This window comes from Stenella coeruleoalba (assembly GCF_951394435.1).
Source record: "Stenella coeruleoalba genome assembly, chromosome: 9".
NCBI classification, from domain to species: domain Eukaryota; kingdom Metazoa; phylum Chordata; class Mammalia; order Artiodactyla; family Delphinidae; genus Stenella; species Stenella coeruleoalba.
Genome location: NC_137155.1, coordinates 26,445,433 through 26,465,222, shown reverse-complemented (window position 1 = coordinate 26,465,222; position 19,790 = coordinate 26,445,433). Strand labels below are relative to the sequence as shown.

The 19,790-nt window shown below is 36.3% G+C and overlaps 1 protein-coding gene across 6 annotated transcripts in view; it reads left to right on the top strand.

The window, feature by feature from the left end:
* The window catches only part of SEMA3A (semaphorin 3A), an 859,827-nt gene that overhangs the window by 809,633 nt on the left and 30,404 nt on the right, over window positions 1-19,790 (top strand). The window contains exons 23-25 of one of the 6 annotated variants that reach the window (XR_013829779.1): window positions 9,639-9,820; window positions 10,194-10,267; window positions 13,104-13,186. The gene's annotated coding sequence lies outside the window, so the exon portion shown is untranslated. Of the gene's footprint in view, window positions 1-9,638; window positions 9,821-10,193; window positions 10,268-13,103; window positions 13,196-19,790 lie in introns of all 6 variants that reach the window. The other 5 variants (XR_013829780.1, XR_013829776.1, XR_013829777.1 and 2 more) reach the window with 5 other exon arrangements.

Below are 19,790 nucleotides of genomic sequence, written 5' to 3'. Positions count from 1 at the left end.
ATTTTTTCCTGTAATTGATATCTAGTCTCATAGCATTGTGGTTGGAAAAGATACTTGATACGATTTCAGTTTTCTTAAATTTACCAAGGCTTGATTTGTGACCCAAGATATGATCTATCCTGGAGAATGTTCCATGAGCATTTGAGAAGAATGTGTATTCTGTTGTTTTTGGATGGAATGTCCAATAAATATCAATTAAGTCCATCTTGTTTAATGTATCATTTAAAGCTTGTGTTTCCTTATTTATTTTCATTTTGGATGATCTGTCCATTGGTGAAAGTGTCGTATTAAAGTCCCCTACTATGATTGTGTTTCTGTCAGTTTCCCCTTTTATGGCTGTTCACATTTGCCTGATGTATTGAGGTGCTCCTGTGTTGGGTGCATAAATATTTACAATGGTTATATCTTCTTCTTGGATTGATCATTTCATCATTATGTAGTGTCCTTCTTTGTCTCTTGTAATAGTCTTTATTTTAAAGTCTATTTTGTCTGGTATGAGAATTGCTACTCCAGCTTTCTTTTGATTTCCATTTGCATGGAATATCTTTTTCCATCCCCTCACTTTCAGTCTGTATGTGTCCCTAGGTCTGAAGTGGGTCTCTTGTAGACAGCATATATACGGGTCTTGTTTTTGTATCCATTCAACCAGTCTGTGTCTTTTGATTGGAGCATTTAATCCATTTACACTTAAGGTAGTTATCAATATGCATGTTCCTATTACCATTTTCTTAATTGTTTTTAGTTTGTTATTGTAGGTCTTTTCCTTCTCTTGTGTTTCCTGCCTAGAGAAGTTCCTTTAGCATTTGTTGTAGAGCTGGTTTGGTGGTGCTGAATTCTCTTAGGTTTTGCTTGTCTGTAAAGATTTTAATTTCTCCGTGGAATCTGAAAGAGATCCTTGCTGTGTAGAGTTATGTTGTTATGTAGGTTTTTCACTTTCATCACTTTAAATATGTCCTGCCACTCCCTTCTGGCTTGCAGAGTTTCTGCTGACAGATCAGCTGTTAATCTCATGGGGATTCCCTTGTATGTTATTTGTTGCTTTTCCCTTGCTGCTTTTAATACTTTTTCTTTGTATTTAATTTTTCATAGTTTGATTAATATGTCTTGGCATGTTTCTCCTTGGATTTATTCTGCATGGGACTTCTTGCGCTTCCTGGACTTGATTGACTATTTCCTTTCCCATACTGGGAAGTTTTCAACTATAATCTCTTCAGATATTTTCTCAGTCCCTTTCTTTTAGTCTTCTTCTTCTGGGACTGCTATAATTCGAATGTTGGTCCATTTAATGTTGTCCCAGAGGTCTCTGAGATTGTCCTCAATTCTTTTCATTCTTTTTTTCTTTATTCTGCTGTGCGGTAGTTTTTTACACTATTTTACCTTCCACATCACGTATCCATTCTTCTGCCTTAGTTATTCTGCTATTGTTTCCTTCTAGAGAATTTTTAATTTCATTTATTGTGGTGTTCATCATTGTTTTTTTTTTGCTCTTTAGTTCTTCTAGGTCCTTGCTAAACATTTCCTGTATTTTCTCCATTCTATTTCCAAGGTTTTGGATCATCTTTACTGTCATTACTCTGAATTCCTTTTCAGGTAGACTGCCTATTTCCTCTTCATTTGTTTGGTCTGCTGAGTTTTTACCTTGCTCCTTCATCTGCTGTGTGTTTCTCTGTCTTCTTATTTTGCTTCGCTTACTGTGTTTGGGGTCTCCTTTTCGCAGGTTGCAGGTTCATAGTTTCTCTTGTTTTTGGTGTCTGCCCCCAGAGGGTAAGGTTGGTTCAGTGGGTTGTGTAGGGTTCCTGGTGGAGGGGACTGGTGCCTGTTTTCTCGTGGATGAGGCTGTATCTTGTCTTTCTAATGGGCAGGAACACATCTGGTTGTGTGTTTTGGAGTGTCTGTGAACTTATTATGATCTTAGGCAGCCTCTCTGCCAATGGGTGGGGTTGTGTTCCTGTCTTGCTAGTTGTTTGGCATAGGGCGTCCAGCACTGTAACTTTCTGGTCGTTGAGTAGAGCTAGGTCTTAGCATTGAGATGGACATCTCTTTGAGAGCTTTCGCCATTTGATGTTACCTGGAGCCGGGAAGTCTCTGGTGGGCCAATGTCTCCCACCTCAGAAGCACAGACCTGACACCCAGCTGGAGCACCAAGACCCAGCTGATAATAAAGAAGTACACAGGGAGAGATCAGGAAGGGTCCCGAGCAGAGGAACTTCTGACTCTGTGAAATTGGGATGCACCATGCTCCCAGCATGTGGACATGCTCACCAACTCCAAAGCTCTCCTACTTGGGCTTTTAGACGTTTTGTTCTTGAGAACCAGATTCCTACCCTTTCTATTAAATTCTACTGATAGGTCTTGTCTACCTGCTATGTGCTAGGCACTGGTAGGTGATGAGGATGCTAACATGAATGTGGCATAACCCTTGTCCTCAAGAGCTTCCAATGAAATAAAACAGATTGTAATTTGACTTACCATCATCTTATCTGGCCAAGCTTTCCAGATCCTCCCATTCCTGCACTGAACTAACCATCTTCTCTGCACTAAATCTGTGCCTTGTATATAATTTTTATTGCCACACTTATCAGAAGAGTTTAACTTCTTTGTTTCCAGCCCTGTCACCTTTTCTAGACTGTGAGCTCCTTGAGGGCAGGGTTTGTATCTAATTTATCTCTGCCCTCAGTGCCTAGCATGATGACTGACACAGGGAAGGATCTCTTTATATTGTTGCAGGAAAGAATCAGGTTACACTGTGATGAGTGACAAATGCAAACTCATAATAAAAGTGCTCTGGGGCTGGCCAGCTTTCCCAACACCATTTGGTGAAGAGACTGTCTTCTCCATTGTATATTCTTGCCTCCTTTTTTGAAGATTAATTGATCATAGGTTTGTGGATTTATTCCTGGGCTCTCTATTCTGTTCCATTGATCTGCATGTCTGTTTTTGTGCCAATACCATGCTGTTCTGATTACTGTAGCTTTGTAGTGTTGTCTGAAGTCTGAGAGGGTTATGCCTCCAGCTTTGTTTGTTTTCCTCAGGATTGCTTTTGCAATCTGGGTCTTTTGTGGTTCCATATAAGTTTTAGGATTATTTGTTCCAGTTCCGTGAAAAATGTAATGGGTAATTTGATAGGGATCACATTAAATCTGTAGATTCTTAAGGTAGTATGGCCATTTTAACAATATTAATCTTCCAATCCAAGAGCATGGGATATCTCTCCATTTCTTTGAATCATCGTCGGTTTCCATTATCAATGTTTTATAGTTCTCAGCGTATAGGTCTTTCAGCTCCTTGGTTAGGTTTATTCCTAGGAATTTTATTTTTTGACCTGAATTTTAAATGGGATTGTTTTACTTTTTCTTTCTCATATTAACTGTTAGTATAAAGAAATACAACAGATTTCTGTATATTAATCTTGTATCCTGCTACCTTGCTAAATTCATTTATTAATTCTAATAGTTTTTGTGTGTGGTGTTTAAGGTTTTCTGTATAGAGTATCATGTCATCTGCATATAACGACAGTTTTACCTCTTCCTTTCCAATTTGGACACCTTTTATTTCCTTTTTTAGAACACTCTCTCACACTGTATACAAAAATAAACTCAAAATGGTTTAAAGACCTAAATATAAGACATGACACCATAAAACTCCTAGAAGAGAACATAAGCAAAACATTCTCTGACATAAATTATAGCAATATTTTCTTAGATCAGTCTCCCAAGGCAAAAGAATTAAAAGCAAAAATAAACAGGCGGGACCTAATCAAACTTAATAGCTTTTGCACAGCAAAGGAAATCATCAACAAAATGAAAAAACCTATGGAATGGAAGAAAATATTTGCAAACAATGTGACTAACAAGGGGTTAATAGCCAAAACATACGAACAGCTCATAGAACTCAATATCGGAAGAACAAACAACCCAATCAAAAAATGGGCAGAGGGGCTTCCCTGGTGGCACAGTAGTTGACAGTCCACCTGCCAATGCAGGGGACACAGGTTCGTGTCCCGGTCCGCAAAATGTCTACAAATAATAAATGCTGGAGTGTATGGCGAAAAGGGAACCCTCCTGCACTGTTGGTGGGAATGTAAATTGGTGCAGCCACTATGGAGAACAGTATGGAGGTTCTTTACAAAACTAAAAATAGAGTTACTATATAATCCAGTAATCCCACTTCTGGGCATATATCCAGAAAAGATGAAAACTCTAATTTGAAAAGATACATGCACCCCAATGTTCATAGCAGCACTATTTACAATAGGCAAGACATGGAAACAACCCAAGTGCCCATCAACAGACGATTGGTTTAAGAAGATACGGCATACACACACACACACACACACACACACACACACACACACACACACACACACACACACAGTGGAATATTACTCAGCCATAACAAAGAATGAAATGTCATTTGCAGCAACATGAATGGACATAGAGGTTATCATACTAAGTGAAGTAAATCAAACGAGAAAAGACAAATATTATACTACTTATATGTGGAATCTAAAAATAATACAAATGAATTTATTTACAAAACAGAAACAGACTCACAGACTTCAAAAACAAGCTTATGGTTACCAAAGGGGAAATGGAGGGGGGAAGAGGGATAACTTAGGAGTATGGAATTAACAGATAGACACTACTATATATAAAATTGATAACAAGGATTTTCTGTATAACACAGTTATATTCAACATCTTGTGATAACCAATAATGGAAAAATCTGAAATATATATGTAAAACTGAATCATTTTGCTGTACACCTGAAACTAACACAATATTGTAAATCAAATATACTTCAGATTTTTGTTTTTCTTTTAAAGTGCTATGGGATCAAAGAGGAGGGAAGAATTAATTTGGTGAGAGAGATCATGGAAAGCTTCAGAAAAGAAGTGACACAAGCTATGAAATGAAATATAAGACAGGTTTGCCCAGATGAAGTAAAAGAAGTCAGTCTGGGCAGAAGGAATAAGGGGATTGGAAGAAAGGTATGAAAAAATGCTTTTATTTTGAGAACAAATATTCCAAATGGAAAGAGCATGGAATTCATAAAAGTAAAATGTCCCACTATTATGAGTCAAAGTGGTGCAATTTGTTTGGATTTTACTGGATTTTGGCTTATTGTCCTCTATTTGTAGCTCATATTCTCATCACTGGCACATGGTGTCATTCACTCTGCTTCTTTATACTCCCTACCCACCCTTCCCTCTCCCTACCTGTCTTCCCTCTTAACGTTGACCTCTTTTGTCTTCACTCAGCTGGAGTCATAGCACTGGCCTGTGTTCCCATGATCACCTTCAAATTAATCTTTATGCCATAATCTCTTTGCTAGTTCAAGTGACCACAGGCCAGCTGAAATTTGGAATTCCACAGATGAATGGCTGAGAGAAGATAGCTTCATCAGGTTGGCCCCTCTCTTTCTCTTATATTTCACCTACCTTCAGCATTAACTTACCCATCTAGTACTAGACTGCTAGGTCACAGCGTCCAACATTGCCTAGCTAATTAGCAAGGAACCTCACAAAAAAGACTTCACCAAAGATAGCATTGAAATAGGAAACCTGTATTTGTTCAGTGGATGCCCTAGATGGAGTACTTCACAGTTAAACAATGATGCAGGTGAAGTTAGCACACGTACTTGACAGGAAAAGACTCCTTTTTTTTCAAACAAAAAAAGAAAAAGTTAAAAAAAACAGTCACATCTTGAATCCGTCAAATCCACCCCACCGTTATATTATACTGTCAAGTTTTTTCTCCTATAACAAAAAGAATGTATTTTATTTCCCTTAATCTAAACATTATACTTGTAGACACAGTGTTTATTTATACAGTACCTAAGCAAAAGTTTTCATAAATGTGTTCAAGTCATCACAGTTTGGGTAATTTTGAAGATTCAACTTCCATCCTCTCTTTGTAAACCTCACTGAAGAATTAGATGTCAGGTAAATACAGATTTTTAAAATCCATGTTATTTGTGTAGCCCAGTTCTTAATGTTTTGACTGTTTTGTTAATCACTAAGTCCAGAGTGGCTTACACTTTTTTAGACAGTTTTGTGTCAAAAATCAAACATCTTTTCCACTTTAGGATTTGTTTACTGCATGTCAATTTTTAGGGGGGTTGCACCTTTGAATTTCTAAAAAAGAATGAATTTTATTAAGTCCTCAAATATTTTATATGCAATGATCTGAATTGCTGGTAAATGTCAACAAATTAATACAGATCTCCACATACCATTTAATAAATTCTACTTGAATTTAGACACTGACTAAAGATGGTACCTCTATGTTACATTGTTGGCATCTACCAATTTCAGAAACATTGCTCATTTTCTTTGCATTACTTTTGATTCTAAGTGTATGTTTGTTGAAGTTAATTTTACTGTATTTGGTTCAGGAAGCAGATTAAATTTATTACCTGGTGAATATTATACAGCATCAGAAATAACTAATATTAAAAGTAGTAGTCATCATAGATACAGTAGTACTAGCAATAATGATATTAAGTGTTTATAACATACTGTTTTCTTTACTAAGTGCTTTATTTGTATTGCTTTATATAATTAACACAACAGCTCCACAAACCCTATATTTTATCCCTATTTAATCAATAAAGAAACTCTGGCACAGAGTGGTTAGATAACTATTATAATTACCCAATTTACACAACCAAAAGCTATAGAAATAGAGTTCTAACCCAAGTACAATCCCTGATTACTTGTGTTTCTAGAAAGATAAGTAGTTAATGTAAATATTATTTAAGATACCAAGCTGTACAGAAACAAAGAAAGATTATGATGTCCAAAAGCTTTAGAAGATGAAGGAGGGGACAGGATCTGAGTTGACCAAGGAAGCAGGGAACGCCTTCTTCATAAGGCAAGATAGACAGTCAAGGGGCTTTACAGGCCAGGTCTTCTCCTTTACTTGGTGGGTGTCTTTGGACTTTTTTTTTTTTTAATCAATACTTCCCTAGGCCTCAGTGCTCCTATCTATAAAATAGATAATACCTCAGTTTTATTCATCAGTATAAAAGAGATGATAGAGAGCTTATTCATAGAGTTGGGGTAATAATTAACATTGATATATGACACTTACTGCTAACACTGACATTTATTCACTTTTCTCTATTTCTGTCCTGACAATGATAAAAAAAATTACGCTCTTCCTTGTTAAATGAAAGAATAAAAAAATGCTCTTGGTCATGTCTACTGCCACCCTCTCTAGTCATTCATCCCTCCACTTCTTGTCTTGGTTTCTTGTACTTACAGTTTCTCCCTCTTCCATTCTAATGTAATAATTGTAACAATAACAATAATTTCTCTCATTTATACTATTCATTTGAGCAGTTTTCTACTTGCCTTTTTGAATAAGAATTCTCAAAAGATATTCTAGGGGATTCCCAATTAAAGATAAATAATTTATGTGTTTGACTTCTATCCTCTTGTAAAACCTCATTAAATTAATATACAACAGATTTATCTTAGTTTCCATCTAGGTCAACTTTTAATTCCCAGTTTTTTGGGCTTCTGTCTGTCTGCCATCATCATCACAGAAGATGTATTCTAAAGGTGAATAACCCAATTGTTCTGTACTAAGTAATCACTTGTATATATATATGTATTTTTTATATATGGTTTCCACAGTTAGCATTTTCAAGCTTGGAAAGAAAACATTTCTCTATACATTATTTCATGAACCCTCTTCCAGAAAACAAAATAATTCTTTTTATATAGGCTCAAGTATATAAACCATACTGCATTGTGTGCCTTTATATATGAAAACTCCTTGAGATGTGGTCTGAGCAATCACATGTGCTGATAAAGAACTTTCAAAAATAGAATCAGAGTTAGAAAATACATTGTATAGAAGAAATTTTATTTCTTGTAGTAAGATGTAATTTAAAATACAAGAACAGGCATTTACTCATAGTCTCTAAAGAACACATGAAAAAGAGCACTACCATCATTCGCACCTCCAAAGATAATAATCTGTGCAAAATTACTCCCTTTAGAAAGTAGAGATGAAAAGAAACATGAGACCTCGTAACCCTGCCAAGCTAAGGATGAACATAAGAAGTAAACCACATGTACTGTGGGAGGCAAAGCCACAGCGGAACTGTTAGGCAAAAATAAGACCAAGCTGTGACGTGGTCCAGAGGCTCACTAACAGGAAGTTCTCAGAAGCATCTGACGGGCCTCGAGGTCTGATAGGAATCGATAAAAGTTCCGAAAGTGTGGACACTGATTGGGTCCAATTGTTTGGTAATTCTCCTTAAAGAGTTGCTTTTTGTTTGAAGCACTGTCCTCCTTCAACTCTATCTTGGAAATTGATAAAAAGCAGCATAAAGAGATGAAATAACAGTGCAGGCTTTGAAGTAGAATTATTCTATTCATATGAACTTCAAGAGAACATTTGGGCTGATCCCTAGAAAAGACTACTATATATATTAGACAAGCTGGAAGGGGGAAAAGAATAAGGACTGTAAAAAAGTGTTTTATACTGTCCCTAAATGAAAAGACCATTAAGTTCAAAACTCAATGGGCAGTATATATATTCATGGTAGAACTGAAGATGATTTTCAGAGAAAACTAAACTAGACTTTTTTTTTATTTTTGGAGTTATAAATTGCAAAACAAGTATTTTATTTTTATTTTATTATTTATTTTTAACATCTTTATTGGAGTATAATTGCTTTACAGTGTTGTGTTAGTTTCTGCTGTACAACAAAGTGAATCAGCTATATGCATACATATATCCCCATATCCGCTCCCTCTTGCGTCTCCCTCCCACCCTCCCTATCCCACCCCTCTAGGTGGTCACAAAGCACCGAGCTGACCTCCTTGTGCTATGCGGCTGCTCCCCACTAGCTATCTGTTTTACATTTGGTAGTGTATATATGTCCATGCCACTGTCTCACTTCGTCCCAGCTTACCCTTCCCCCTCCCCGTGTCCTCACGTCTAGAGTTTCTTTTATACCTCAAATTTAGGTCTACTCTCTGGACATCTCTCCAGGCTCTGTGTTTCTCAGTATCTGATCAGTCCTGCTATGTTTAAATGCCTTGCACTGAATACAACACCACTTACCTTGTATGCTCAGCTTCCTTTTATTGACCACATGATGACTTAACATATTTAACAAAACATTAAGGGATGGGAAGATACTGCTCCAAAATAAGAAATTTTAAGAGCATAAGGAGGAGAAATCTCAAATATTGTGAGAGTGTGATGCAAGAGAGAATGGGAGCTGGGAAGGCAAGGGAAGAAAGTGCATGGATCTTCAAAGGAAGTAAAAGCGTCCAGGAACACCGGTATCATCTCTTTTATTAACAGTGCGAATGCTTGGGTTCCTATCTACTTTCTCATTTTATTCTTCTGGGGATCCCAGTCTTATGTGCTATCCGTCTGTATTTAACTTGTCTACTTTGGTCAACCATTCACTAAGTCCAGCTACTCAAAACACATGGTGAAAGTGTGGGCTACCAACATTGGCATCACCTGGGAGCTTATGAAACTACAGATACCTAAGACACTCCCCAGACCTACTGAATCCGAACTAGCATTTTAGCTCAATCCCCAGATCGTGTTTGATCAGCAGTACTCTGACTCATTTCTATAGATTTGGATCTCATTCTCTTTCAGGCACACACATTTAGCTCGCTTTTCCTGTATTTCATGGCTGATTTCTCAAGACTTCACTGGCCCAGTGGCTCCACACAGGCGTTATCCTGTCTTTGTCCTACAAAGGCTAATCTGCTTCCAGGGTCTATGGGCTCCAGGGGCCTGAGACCAGTCACCAAGATGTCTCAGCCTTGGGATATCAGGTAAAAATTACATATTCCACTAATTAAGAGAAACTGTTACATATTTCAAGAATAACTGTGATGGAAATTGACAGAAACTTGTTGTATTTTAAGTAATATTTACCTATCAGTGGTAGAGGCTAGATTGGAGGTGGGAGAATCTTACTTGGAAGCTATTTCTACTCTTCAGATTTTTTAAAGTGTTGCTCCCTGTGTTTGTTTAGTTTGGGGTTTTTTGTGGGGTTTTTTTTGTTTTTTGGTTAAAAAATAGTATGCAAAACTTCAACTGTATAAATAGTTTTATCTAGTTTTTGAGTAACATTCTTAGGAGAGGGAGTGTAATGCAATGAGAGTGTATACTTTATAGATAATATCATCATCTCATTTCCTTTAGATTCCCTAGGATAACGCAGGTACACATTTTCCTGGAATATTTCAGCATTAGGCTTCCTGAAATTTGGCAGCAGTGTGAGTGACTTCTTGAATTTCTCAACCATTTTTTCCCATTAATCTTATAGTATTTAAATTCTATGAAGAAGATACAGTAACTTAAATACTTCCTATAAATAGAACTACTCAGATTACCAACAGAAAGACTTCTTAAAATTAAATATGCGGTTTAGCAAAATAGTGATCAAAGGCTATTTCCGTAGAATATTTTGGTGCCATTAAATCCCAGTATTGTGTGCAGAGCTAATACTTAAAAGTATAACCAGCTTTAACAGTGTACGCATGTGTACATGCCATATATTTCCAAGATTTATTTTTCACTTCATCTTGGGTGGTCTACTACTGCCTTTTACACTACAACCAACTGATCCCAAAGTTCAGGGTTATTGAAAAGCATCATAAATAAAATCCATGTGTGCATTGTTTAAGTACCAGATGATACTTACAAAGGTTTCAGCAACTTTGCCAGTTCACTGCCAGCAAAAATTATCGATCTCTACCGATAGTTGTACAATCACAAATGTTTCTGTAAGGTTGAATTCACCCCGATAATCTTTCCTGGCAAATTCTAGTAGGATTGTGAAAGAATTATATTATTTATGTTGCATTCACTGTTGCATGTCAAAGCAGCAGATACTATCTGTTTAAAGCAGGCCTTGAACTTCTTGTTGGACTACCTATTGTCACAGAGCTATACATTCTTAAGGAAAGAATGTCTGTCCTTAAGAGAAAGTCTCTATGCTGTTTTTTCTATGAAAATAGTTTATTGATTAGCAGCAGTGTGTGAGCCTATTAAAAATCACTTCCAAAAAAAAAAAATTTAGTACTGAAGTATTAGATGTTTTATGTCAATGAGATTTCAGGAAGTGGGGACTTTAAATTAAAGCTCAAGGGAGTTTCCGGTCATGGAGTTTAAAAAGTGCAGTTTTCTCTTAAGCTCTCTGTAAATCATCTTAAAACACTGCTGATTTGCTAATGTGTAACACAGACTTCTAGATTTTTGTTGGGTAAAAAGGGATAAATCGGGAGCAATGGGAATGGGAGCCTGGGGGCAATTTGAGGTACAGGAATGTTTCCAAAGCAGTTTTTGAACAGTTGTAAGGACAAAATGAAGTCACTACCAAAGAGGTGCTAGTTTACAGTCCCAGAGTCATGAAACATAAGCGTTGCATTTTGTACCGCTGAGTATCAGCTTCTTGATGTGACTTAATAGCAGGTTATATTTTTAGCACAAAAGGATAACCCTTGGATAAAATCTCGTATAGCATCAACAGATATGTCATTAGCCAAAACCCAGTGTTAAAGAATTTAAAACCCCAAATCTCCATTGATAGCTAATAACCTACTCCAGTCTCAGGTCACTTTGGCAAATGTGTTGTCCTAAGTTACATTTGTGACGGTTTCCTTGAACCTTTAGGAGTTGTTTCCTTGGCCAGGTACAGTGAACAATCCATGTTTTTTATTGGTCAGTTCCGCTGCTGTTCACCATAGAATAGCGGCCAGTAGCTTATAACGTATAAATGTTATGTAAAGTGGTCAAGGTTTTAATCAGTCGGAAGTATTGGCAAATTAGAAGAACTACACTTTCCAGGAGGCTCATTATCCTTTCCACTTTGGGGCTGAAGAGAGGACCACATAGGACAAGGTTAGAGGACTCTGACCACTTTCAGAGAAAACAGGTATCTCCCCAAGCAAAAGCAAGAGCTACATGTGGGTGAGAGGTCAGAGGAGATACCAGAAAGTGGAAGTAGGAAGAGAAGTGGAAAAGAAGGTGGATAGGGAGCTAACTTAACCTTCTTTCCTTTAGGAAATCTAAATTCTCAAAAGGAAATTTACAGTGAAGCTACAGGAAGATAATTTTAGAATTTGGGTTAATCTGAGAAACGACATGATTAAGGGATTGATTCAGGGAGTTGCTTGTCTAGCTGGAAATACAGATTCTCAAGTCTTGGGTTGTTTTATCTAGGTTCTAAAGAGCTGTGTGTATGTGCTTGTGTGTGTGTGTGTGTGTGTGTGTGTGTGTGTGAGATAGTGTGTGTGTGTGTCAGTTCAAACATATCCAAACTAATAACCCTCTCTCTATTTATTCAAATTTTAAAGAAGGTAACTTGTAGAACTCTTATTTTCAAAGTTTAAATTGCTTGTTGGGAATCTACAGTGTTTAGGTCTCAAGCACCTATCCACTTTCCCCATCTTTGCATTTTATACGCCATTAGCTAATAGAATAGGTTATAGCTCCACTTTCACTAGGAGTGTACACTTCAGTGAGGAGAAATTCAACGGCCCCACCTTTATCACCAAATTTACAGGCAATTCATTTGGAAAAATAAAATGAGATACAGCACCTCACAGTCGTAGGTTCCTCCTATAAAGCCTTGTCCATCAAGCTGTGACTGGTGCCCCTGCTGCAACCCACCTTCAGTGTGTTCTGCTCTTTTACATCCAACCCAGCTCCAAGCCTCTACTGTACACATCTGCACTCAGCCCAAGCTGACTATGAAACTATCACCTGAACTCCTTTGAGCTCATCTTTGCGGATACTCACACATCCAGCTCCAGACACTCGCCCTGGGAAACCACAACAGTCCCTGGTGCCACTCACTGGTACCATCCCCAATCCTCTAGTACCCCAATCTTGCTACTGCTGACATATACTAGTTCCTGGTATGTTTCATAGAATTGAACAATAGAAGAAATACACCTACCCAGACTTTTAAAAAAACTTCCTCAATAATCTCTTTTAAAAGAGTTTTAATTTAAACCCAGACACATTTCAGGCAAGATGAAGGTTTGTGACAAACTCTTCTGTCTCACTTGCGAGTACTCAAATGCAACTCTTCTCCCTCGCTTCTAGGAGTGTAGTTTTCAGAGGAGAAGGTAAAAGGAGGCCTCCAAATCTTTCTTCAAACTCCTTCCATTGATTACAAAGGAAAGAAGGTAAACCAAGTAAGCACCTTAGGATATGCTACAAATAAATATCCTAGGGCTGTTCCAAAAAGATTTGAAAATGTGACTCAACCTCCCAGGTTGTACATAGTAACATAAGATAAATGCTATATGTGAGAGAATTACAAAAATCTAAGTGACAATATTAAATATTAAAAGGGAAGTATTTGAGGTGCAGGAAGGCTCTGCCCCAAATCTCATCCAGATTACTGCCTCTTCTGCCTGCCTACAAAGTTCACTTTACTTCCACTTTCTCTTTCCATGAGAGACCTCTTTATTTTTGCTCATAATTGTGGATACTGAGGCTCTTGGATTATGGTTATAATCCGAGCCCACTTTTTAAAAAAATCCTGTCTTCTATAATACATTCATACCATGACCATACTCTGATTATGTTACCTTTGAGCTCTATTAATCAGAAACAAATGCATATGACAGATATCTATCACAAGCTTACAATACGTAAAAACTCATAATATTACATTATGCAAGAGTTGACACTGCACTCAGAAAGACCAGAAAAGATTGAAGTATCTTATTTATTCACCTGAAAAATATTTATCAAGTCTTTATTATGTGATAGACACGGGATATAAATCTGACTTGTGGGGGGGGTTACAACGTATAATTTGATAAGAGTTGATACTGAAATATATAATAGAAAGCTACAAACATATTAAGAAAACAAGTTATTTACATACTACTGCAATTCATAGATCACATTGTTAAAAAAAGAATCTCAGAACTAATTCTGGAACAACTTCGGTCTCTCAGGGAGATTCAGCATTCTTAACCCCATTATACAGAGAAATGGACAAATAGTGGAAGGCTTTGATGTTAGAGTTCATGTCTCATTATAGATTGCTTTTCATACTAATTATCACTGTCTCTATGGTGTATGAAGGTAACATAAGTATTTCTCCACGGTAATTTAAATATTTGTACAAATTTACCCATATAAAATGTTTTTGTGTACATATTTCTGAAATTTGAGGAATAAATATTTCAGCTTGGTAACTTTCTGCTTTTTCAACTTGCCCACTATGACTTCATACCTATTAATCCCTCCTTAATAATTGTTTTGTTTTTATGTAGAAAGATCCTAGGCGTTTAGATTACTCATTTCCTTCACATAACTGATGTTACGCACAATTTATATTTAGCTAAGTGTGTTCACTTTTAAAAACATACTTAGGAAGAGTTCAGTCTTGAGAATGGGTTCATGCTGGGGGAAAGCACCAACAGGCACTAACAGACTGTCAACTTTTCAAGAAAAGACCTCTCAGGATGTGAGTATCCAGGGATTCTGCAAAGGCCATTTTCACATGATAAAATGTCTCAGTCTGAATTTCTTGGCAACTTTTGTTTTTGACATTTTATTTTTCAAATCAAAGACGTTTCAATGTGTCATTATCTTGAAGAATGTAACATTACATGAGTCCAGATGAGCATAGAAACTTAACAAAAGTTCCATGATTTTAGCCAACCTGCACCTGCCATCTTCCCTGGAGACCCACTCCTGTGTGGTTTCCTTACATGAAGTAAAAGCTTCTTAGAGACCATAGTGCAGTAATTCCCAAATGTTATGCAGTTGCAAAACCCTCTCATTGTGAGATTTTTGCCTTCCACCTCTAGCATTTTGGGAAAATTTGAAGGAATCTCAAGTTAATCTAGTCTTTCTGAAAAACCCAAGTGATGAAATTAGATAATGAGCATGGAAAGGAGATTGTAAAGTAATTATTCTCTCTTCTTTTGGGATTGGGCTGGCATTCCTGGGGAAGGAATGGCTTCTACACATGATGTCTGCTGCTATGCCCCTGATTCACTTATCACCACTCCAAGAAAACATATTTCTTTCATTCATTCAGTAACTATTTGATGAGCACTAATGTATGCCAAGCATGGTCCTAGGTGCTGAATACTTAGAGGTAAAAAAAAGACAAAATTGCTATACTAAAGGCTCTTACATTTCAGTTTGCGAAACAGACAAAGAAACATTAAACAAGTAGATCTTTAGTATCTAGTAGCTCACAATTTTCTTTAGCACCAAGCAAAGTATTTTGAACATAGTAAGTGTTTAGTAACTATTTGCTAAATGAAAGATATAGTGTGGCTTTGTTATTTACTAGCAAGCTACTTGTCCTTGCTAAATGGGAATAACAATAGAGTTCTACTGGGTTTCCATAAGATTTAAAAAAATGTATTTAATATGTGAGTCACGGTATCTTGCATATAGTAAATGGTGGAAAGTATCAGTTCACAAAATTATGCACAATATATTATAAATGTATGGAAACTGAAGGCAAGGAGTTAGTGATGTTCTGGTAGGTGGTTAGATAAGTGGGGTTGGCTGGACCTAAATACATCATAAAGAATGGAAATAAAGACATCTTATTCCTTCTTCCCCTTCAAGAATGGTACTTGACAATTTACAATTGGAAACAAAAGATATGAAGGAGTTAAAGAGATTTCAGCTAATAATTTGAATCAGCTTGACTAGTGATGGCAATAGCTTTGTAACATGGGAAATAGGTCAGTGTATATGTGAAAGCCATAATGGTTAACCAGGCAGTTCCACAGCTGTAGCTAGAAGTTAGTCTTTTCCATGTGGCTTTAATATACAAACTGAAGTGGCAAAAGTACTCAGAAGGGCAGATGTAACTTGGAGAACAAAAACGTATTACAAGTACCAAAACTGATTATATTATTTGATAGTGCACTATTTGCACGATGTCCCCTCCCTTTTATCATTGTTAATAATTAAGTTTTGATTATAATATACACCATAGTTCATTAATTCAACAAATGTTGAGTGTTTCTAACGTGCCAGAAAATGTGTGAATACGTTAAACTGGAATACCACACAGAAATCCTTTAATACGAAACAAACTTCTCCATAAGTTATCATGATAGAAATTCTCAGCTAACTGACCCTTAAAATCCTTCCATTTAAATGGATTCCTGTTGTCCAACCATATAAGAGCTTTCACTTGCGTATTTTGTGCCATGAACATAGAATCAAGTGGGGAGTGGCACCACTCCGTTTGGATCTCAACATCTGTCCTTCAAATTAAAAAACTCGGGGTGGGGGGAATGACACATGATAAATCTATGATAGTTTCAATCAGCGTCAGTTGATAGAACTTAACTAATACTATTTGAGGTTCTAATTACATGAATAGAGTCAAGGTGTTTGACACGTGTAGATTCCATACACGAACCTAGTTCATGCAGTAAATTCACCTATTTTTATTAAAAGGTAAGAAGGTGCCATAAATCACAAAATTATAATCCTTCACTAATGGAGAACCAAAATAAACAAGTGAATAAGTGCACTAGCAAATGCTGAATAATTAAACCTACATCCCAGAAATATCTCTGTAGCCTCTAAAGCCTTACTTGTTAGAAAACATACCGTGAGAAAGTATGCTTTTCTTTCTAAACTTTCTCATGAGCTATAGAGAATAAAACTGGTTGGATAGGGGAAAGGAAGTAATATAAAATCCAATGAATACATGGGATAGATTAACATGGAGAAATGTGGATAATCTACTTATGCAGGAACATTTTCTTAACAACAGCTCTTTTCTGCCACTATCTCTTAACTCTGAAACCCCAGTGGAATTGAATATTATATTTTCTTATTTGAATCGATTCCCTAAATTCTTTGTTAATTGACAAAGCTGATATTGTATGAATTCTCCAAATGACTGTGGTTTCAAATGAGAAGTACATTTATAAAAGAACTTTAATTCCTCTACTTTTGAAATGAGAAGACTATTAATCTTAATTACATATTATTATAGCACCTAATATTTTAAAACTGAAGAGTAACTTTAAAAAGAGTAAAATCAAACTTTTTAAAAATAAGACTTTCCCATTAGGATACAACAAAATTATGTTTTAAATATAGTGAATTTTTCTCCAAAGTATTTAAAGCTTGTTTTATTTAAAAGATATTGTCTTCTTATTCATTGCTAAGTAACTCAACACTGAAAGCTACCCAGTTATACATTTGGAGTCAGCTACGTAACAAAAATATCGACTATCTGAAATACTCGGGCAAAAGCTGAACCTGGAATTAAACTATGTGGATAAATTTCAATTCACAATACCTCAACCATCTCTCAGTTTTATCAAGTACTTTCTAATTAATTCAATACGTTTTATTACCTTAAGGTTTTATTACCTTTAATGCAGTATATTGAAAGCAAAAAAAATGATATAACAGGAAAATGGAGGAATATTAAAATATTTGTGCAAAAATATGCAGAAAATAATCTCAGAAGTATTACAGATTATCAAATACAATTTTTAGAAAGATGTAAAATGTCATTAAAAACACATCAATCTACAATGATATTACGTGAATAATTTCCATCTTTCCAAAAGTTACTATCTAACGAATACCCTAAATTATCTAAAAGATATAAAAGGGAACTTCAACTTAATGCTTTTATGTAATTAAATTGTAGCAATCTTTTAAAATGTATTTTTCTTCTCATAAACAATAGAAGCATTAGAAATCTATACCACAGATGAGAAAACACAAACAGGTTTCTTCAATAAGATCTGGCTCAGGAAAACCCATTTTAGCTCTATCTAATTAGGATTCTTTACTCAGGCTATTTTGGACCAAGTGCTTATGAAGAATACCAGTAACAGAATGGTTTGTAAAATCAAATGTAGTGAACCCAGGCAGAAAAATAAAGTTGCTTCAGAAACGCACCTGCCACACAGGTTTGTCTCCAGCAAAACAAAGGCAACAGGCAGGGTAGTCTGACACTGAGCTAAGATAGAGCGACATATTTTAAGCAAGATTTCACACAGCTCACAAGACAAAGAGATGAAGTCAACAGCAGATGTGTAAAGAATGAAAAACCAGCATAAAGGCCTTGTGTGCTCAGATAACCATACCATAAGAAGCCAAGAGACTCAAACACACACCCTTAACCAAAGCACCACTATCCTCCCAGTAAGAGAGTCCCTGAACTCAGATGAGGAACACAGAGGAAACTGACAATGAACACAAAAGCAAAGGCAAGTATTGAATCTTGATTCTTCAAAGACGTAGGTCATATTATTTATTTTATTTAATCTTTTTCTTATCTTCAGAAAAACTTCCTGATGTACTTCTATTCTAGCACTCATTATATTATATATCTATATAGAGATATACTCTATATTTTCATCTGACTGGCATCTTAGCCAGATGTTGAGCTTTGTGAGAGGGAAAAATCCTCTATTGATCTTTATATCCACAGCTTCTAGCTTAGTTCCAAACATATAATAGAAAGTACTCAGTAGATGTTTAACTGATTGATTTGTAGTTCACGTACTACTAGAAACGTGTTAAATTTTCTTATCAAGTATATTATAATCAGCAGTGCCATCTCTGAGTATGAATGAGAAATGTGTTTGTATAGATACAGTATCAAGTGTATGTAATGTAATATACCACAGCAGTGGACAAAAAGGCATAGTGACCACACACTATAATCTTCCCTCACATTGCACCCTAGAACTGCATATGTATATGTTTTTAATTGCACAAATGTAGAACCATACTCAGAAATAAGGAAAGTTTCAGAAGATCAAAAGTGAGTTATTCCTGACAGACTGAAAGGAGACAAATTTTGATCAAATAGAAGAATGTGAGCTCAATAAACTTTTGGAAGAGTATGATTTTTAAAACCTGACAGGAGCAAAGCCACAGAAATTCCATGGTGGATGCCTGGAGTGGGAGGGAGCTGAAACAACTGTAGTATGATAAATTAGGGTACCACCAAGGAGATAGTCTATCTGCCAGCTCAAGCACATTTCCTGTCCCTCTGCCATCGCATATGACACATCCCTCTCCACCAAGATAAGCTGTAGCATTAGTGTTTATCTCAAGGTGGACTTGTAGGTTGGATACAAAAGACAAGGAGCTAGGCAGCTGGCAATGCTAGAGAAAAACTGGGGGGGGAAAAAGCCCAAAATAAAAGGACAGAAACACCTCTATATAAGGTTAATCTGGCCCTTCTACCAGAATCACTGAAAACTGAGTAGTAAAAGAGCCAGTTGTAGTTTGAGTGTTCTACCCTCAGATAGACTTCATAAACTAAAGGAGCCAAACACCTGAAAGGGAAGCTGAACTACAGATAAGACCATTTTCAGAGATCACAAGACACCTTAGGAGAACCAGCCACAGGAAAGAGAAACAACAATCATGGGAACTTAAACCAGAGAAAGAAGATCAGATAGAGCAGTGATTATCAACCACTGCTGCATTGGAATCGCTTTAAAATGTGTTGAGACCTCAATATCTGAGGGTCAGATATTATGGTGTACTTGGTCCAAGGTGCTACCTGGGGGTTAGGTTTTTTTTTTTAAAGTTCCCCAAGTGATATTAATGTGCAGCTAAAGATGAAATCTTTTGTGATAGGGCAGCCATAACAGGAATTTGAAACACATATGCACCTTCACAGAGTTAAAAGAGAGATTGCGTCTATGATGCCTATTATGATATTCAAAGATCCTTTTAGGATTTATGATATTATCTTTATCCTCTGCTAGTTTTCCTCTGTTACCACTGACTATTATTGGGGGAGAG